We start from the raw sequence: 6,000 nt of genomic DNA, 5'->3' as shown, positions 1-6,000 counted from the left end.
GAGGAGTGGACTGACAAGGACAGGGGTTAAAATGTCTTTCCACTTCTGGGAACGTGTTTTTGCCAAGTCCTCTGGCCTGTCATCTACGCTGGGAACAAACGCAAGCGGCAGCAGCAGCGGCAGCTGCTGATCTTGCTCTTTTCTGCTCTATAATTATAACGGCACTTGCCGTCGGCAGGACCCCTTTCATTTGAATGAAGAGGCTTGCGAGGGTTTGGATGGCGTGCCCAGTTTTCTCCTTTTCCCTTCCTGTCCCCAAAATGGGACAGACCAGAAGGGAACATTTTTTTGTCTGTGACTTTAAAACCATGGTCTCTCTGGACTTGACCCTGTGAAGATGTACCAGTAAATAACATGGGCTGTCTCTGAACGGGAGGACCTGCAACGCTCCCAAACTCCCAGACCTGGGCATGTGCCCCGCTGCACCTTGATCCCCTCTGGAGCGCACCTTCGCTCTCTCTCTGTGCTGCTGATCTGAACCGGGAAATCAGGACTCCTGGATATACTGTAGAAATCACTCATTCCTCCAAACAGCGACAGTCACTATTACCAAAAATCCCATGAGATTCAATGATCCTGTTCCTGAGAGTACATTTAAGTGTTGTGAAAGCTTTTGCATGTCTGAGTCTGCACACAGCTTCTTTCCCCCTTCCCCTCTGTAAGACGGGATGAAATCTGTCTTTGGTGACTCATGGCATTAAGAGGGAGTTGTGAAAGGTGATAGACGGTGAAAACCCAGGAGACATCACATAAAGTTGACAAAAATCTCTGTGGAGAATGAAATAATGTGACTGCAAAATAAATTAAAAAATTGCAGGGTGGGGGAAGAGTAAGCAAGATACATAGATTTAATGAATTCTCTGCCACAGTCCCATTTTAAGGTACAGAACTATTTGAGAGCACTTATTTAATAAAAACCTCTCTCTGAAAGGAAATAAGATGTCCTTGTCTGCCTTTCTTCTCATTGACAGCTGGAGAAGGAGGACACTTTGATGTCAAATCAGGTGAGACGTTAGCGTGTGGCATGCGTGTGTCAGGCAGGGGCCTGTGGGGAAATACAACAAATCGGCTCAACATTCGGTGATTTGGCGTGGAAGAAACATGCTGCCTGATCCTATTACAGAAACGGCCCTCCACTCGAAGCCTCCTAACAACAGGGGTGTTTTAAGGTCACTGTTAGAATAATTACTTAGAGCCCAAACATTTTTCTTTGCTGAGTATAATCCTGGGCTAGTCTCTGAGAGCAGTGACTAGCACCTCGGTGGGCATCAGAGAGCGGCTCGCAGGTGGTTTTCCCAGCGGCTCTGTGGCATTCCTGCAGAGTGGAGCAGCTGAGGCTGCTCCGTGGGCTTTGAGGTATTTTTCAAAGGCACAAGATTTAGAGCTTTTATGTTTTCAGAGGCAGAAATAAACAAACAAAGGATTCCGCATGTGTAGGTGCATTGGAGCTGCAGCTGGCTCTGCAGCAAACACCCTGCTTTTTATCGCTAAAGTGCCTCTAAGTCCTGGGTGGATGTTTCCCAAAGATGGGCCATGTTTTCTTCTCTCCTCCCTTTTTCCCCTCCTTGGGGGCAGCAGGTTTGGTTTGTGCAGAGCTGTTAACAAAGGCTGCTGAGTGGCTTTACTGCCTCCCCCGAGTTGGCTGGCCATACTTTTCCCCCTTAATAGTGCTCATGTTTTAAGCTGCCCAGGCCCCACAGGTTGCCTTTATCCATCTGAATGGGGGAGGAAGCGGGGAAGACTGATAGCATGTACCTGCTACTGCAAAGCCCCTAGTTAATGAACTTATCACCTATTCTAGCTGACGCCAATATTGCGCTAGCATGAATGAGTGTGAATTGCTGTAAATTTTAAGGCAATCTTACATTTAGATTCAGCTTTCCCATTTAGCTTTATATTGGTATTTCCAGTCCACAACGTTACCAACGCATTGGTCGTGGGCTCTAAAAGCTCATTGATTACAGCAGGGCTGTGAAAGCCATCACAGTAATTCCTTCGCCCCCAGTTCCAGTACGGACTGGCTATGGAGCTCTGCAAAAATCCTTTCGTCGAGACATTATTAGGAGCTGCCTTCTGCTTTAAAGGCAGAGGATAAAGAGGGGGACTGGGAGGGGGGAAGAAGACAACAGCAAATGCTTTTTGATAACTTGTGACAAAAAGTGTCAGTGTTGTCAGCTAAGACTAAGGACTATGAGAAAATATTGGTCAAAACCAGACATATTCCTTTGCTTCTGGGTGATGTTGACAGCTGCAATAATCCCACTGTGTGAGAAACACCTGCTGGAAGTTTGAGCAAATGGATAATAAGGAAGCCTGATGCAGTACAACTCTTTTGTGATTGCCCAGTTAAGCAGAGAATATAGCTGTGGTGCCGGTGAGGTGCAGGGTGCCCCATGGTCTTTTTGGGGAGAAAAGCTGGAGGTGGCACGCAGCGGGGTGAAGGGGATGGTTTCACGGACACCACTGCTCGCCCTGCCTCCTCCAATGTGGCAGCAGTAACCAGCAGCGGTTGGGTGGAGTTGCTGCCTTATGGCAAGTCACTTCTTTCCTTTTTCCTCCAGTGGAGGGATTTTTGTGTGCAGCCTCGCTCAGGTTTTCCTAGTGACAAATACCTGATGCTCTCCTTTCTTTCTGCCAAATTTGTTGAACAAGTAGATCTAGACTACCAAAACCCACCTGGGTAATCTGAATGCTCTTCTCGCCCTTTAATCATTATTTAGTGAAGATGCGTGTTCAAATAGGGTGTTAATTGATTAACTGGCTAACAGGCAGTTGACAAGTACATGACAATGGAGGAATTTAAATATATATATATTTGAAGGAAATAAATAAAAGAACAGCCTCTGCAGGGATTTTTATTTTTATTGTCTCCTCTCCCCTGTGTGACCAGATGTCACTCTAAGATATATGGGTGGTAATGATATTTATTAGATTTTTAAATGTAACTGAGTCCACTGCAGCAAATAATGCTTTAAAGCAAACTCTTAAAATCTCATAATAGTGGACAAGGACCTGCAAACTACTGCTAGAATTCCTGTGCTCCTCATTCTGTAAACAACTATTGTTTTCACCTTGTATTTAAGGATCAACTTTGCAGATCCTGAACATCACTTAATAATTGTACGGAGTCTTATTATTACAGAATATTAGTCCAGATATCATCAAGACATGATAAGTAACATTTCATTTTAGATGATCACACCTTTACTGTCATATGGAATTATTTTAACAGGTGTCATCTGCCAGGTAGCATGCAGAAATTCTTCCTGTATATACAAGGATCCTGAAAGGTATCAAAAAAGGATGGATTTGCAAAGTGTGCAAACAGCACCATCTGCAATGAATTTAATCACTTCTTTTCCTTTTTTGATCTTTCCTGATGGGTGTCCTTAGCAGTTATTGCATCATTATCCAATAGCAGCAAAGGAGGTTCTGTCATTCTTTAAGTGCATGTGCAAGACAAGAATTTGAGAGGTCTCATCTACAAAATAGTTTTCAGAAGTTTTTGTTATACATGTAGCTCCACTTATGAAGTTCACTGCTAATGGTTTATTTTGCATTTATGTTCTCTCGATGGGCTCTGGACAAGGTAAATCACACAGAAACAAAAGCATTTTAGCACTGTGTAACTAGACAGGTTTCTGCTAATATCATTAATGGGTGTTTAACAACACACTACAGCAGACTGTAGTAATCCATCAAATACAAGTTATTCCATTTCTTTGTGCTTCCTGCTCCTCCTCCTTTCTTTTGATTTTTGTGCTCATTTAGATTGGAAGATTTCTGGAACACAGACTAATTCATATTGTGTGTCAGTGAAGCTTCAGTAGCTGTAACAACAACACATAATGCCAATATCCAAAGAAATGCTGTAATAACTAGGCTAAAATGTGGTTTGAACAACATGAAATAATTTTCTCCCTGAAAGGAGGTGAATAACTGAAATGTTGGGAAAAAGGCAGTATTAAGAAGCTGCTGTCAGATTTTCTCAAACTAGAATATATCGGGTTTGCTTTATTTTACTACTTACTGCCACTTGCTGTTGGAATTCCTGTTTTAAACAAATGAACAAATTAACAAATTAACATAAAATGTCCTCTGACCTTAGAATGAACATGTAAAGAGCTGCTGTGGTATCTTACAGTCTCTTTCATGAGAGAAATTGTAATAATTAAAAGTAAATCTAGTGAAAGAGATACTGCCATACTTAGCATCACTCACTGTGGGCTGTGGAAATATCCTTTAAAGCAGGCTGCTTTATCTCTGGAAGTCACATGGTAGAATACTTCAGAGGATTACGAATGAATTCTGTCTGCAGGATAAAGCCTGCAACAGATTAATTCTTAGAGTACTGTAAAACCGCATTCAGAAACACTTTGCTTTGCAATTTCCTTGTAATGAAATAAACATCATTTCTGATTTGGCAACACTGAGTTTGGTATTAGAATTATTATTACTGTGATTGTTAGCAGCCTTGACAATCCTTTTATCGCCGTAAGGCACATATGCACAAAAACAAACTGTCAAGGCATGGGAGTTGTCTGATGGAAGATGGGATCAACAAAGCGACCAGGAATAAAGTGTCCAGGAACTGCATTGGGATGACTTTCTCCTGGCTTAAGACTTACTTCTCAAAGTGCTGCTTTATCTTTTTTACCCAAAACAGGCTGTGCAAGATAGTTAATGTAGCATTAACAACCTAGCTTTAGCTTAAGTGAAAGCTAAATGGTCAATAGGGACATTGAAGAAGGAGAAGTCCTTGATTTTGCTCTAAGGACTAGCTCTTCTAAAGTCAGTGGCATCTTACTTTGCAAGATGACCAGGGTTTCAAAGCTTCTTGCACAATGTCAAGCATTAGATATTAGATAATTTCTTTGCCTGCCTAAGAATGCAGCTTTTTGCTATTTGCATAATCATCCTTTCTTGTATACTGGATCATGTAAGAGCCTAATTTCTTTGATTTTTAATGAAGAAATTATGTTAACAGAATTTTGCATTACAGTGGACTCAGAAGTGTATTGAAGGTTGATGCATACTCTGTGCTTTATACTGTATATTGATGTCTCCTGCACTTCTTCATGACTGAGTTAGATATGAAAGTGGGATCCTTCTTGTGTCAGAATATTCCTTTTATAAGAATACCCCAAATTTTTATTTGCATTACAGTTAATATTGATTTCTTGTTTGCAGAACAGTCATTTTTGTGCCCTCAGTGAAGATTTTTGAGGTACCAAGGGAAACATCATAAATTGATGTCATTTACGGCTTAAGAGGCTAGTATTTTAGTGAATCTAGTATTTTTAGTGAATTTAGTATTTTGTTGAATCTTTGAGAGTAGCAAAAGGTAACTGCTTGCTTTTTCCCTACATGGAAACATAATAATAATATATAATAATGCACAATGTACATAACAGTAGAACTGAACCGTTCTGTTTCTCCCATGCAATAATTATGAGGACAGCTTTGCTTATTTTTTTGAAGAAATTCTCTTTATGAATATACTGTGATTTGTGCATATGAAAAAACATCTGTAAGAATGGAAATCCAGATTAGTGCATGACCTTAAGAGAATAACACCGTGCAGTAATGACTGATGTAAAGCTCTGGTGAGATTTACCATATTACCATTGTTGGAGGGTGATTAAACCATGCTGAAATCGGTGGAGGAAGGTACCCTTCACTCAGATTAAACATTGTCTGCGTTCCAATTAAAGTGGGACTCAAACCAAAATGTCACCATGCAACACTATTGGGACTATAAGGATGGAGGATTTTGTTGAGTTGTGTCTTGGGCAGAGAGATTTGTGCAGACTTGCATGAGGGAGAAAGGGAAAGATGGGACAGAACAGATTCAAAGAAAAGCTGGGGACTGAGGACAGACAGAAAAGCATTTGCAGGGAAAAATGTTTAGAAAAGGCAAGTTCTTTTGAATTATGTATTGTCTGAGAAGCACTTGGAATTGTGAACATTTTGTTGTTGCTGCATTTGAGAAAGCAGGAT

This window comes from Apteryx mantelli, chromosome 1 (genome assembly GCF_036417845.1).
Source record: "Apteryx mantelli isolate bAptMan1 chromosome 1, bAptMan1.hap1, whole genome shotgun sequence".
Lineage (NCBI taxonomy): Eukaryota > Metazoa > Chordata > Aves > Apterygiformes > Apterygidae > Apteryx > Apteryx mantelli.
This window is presented reverse-complemented; position numbering follows the sequence as displayed.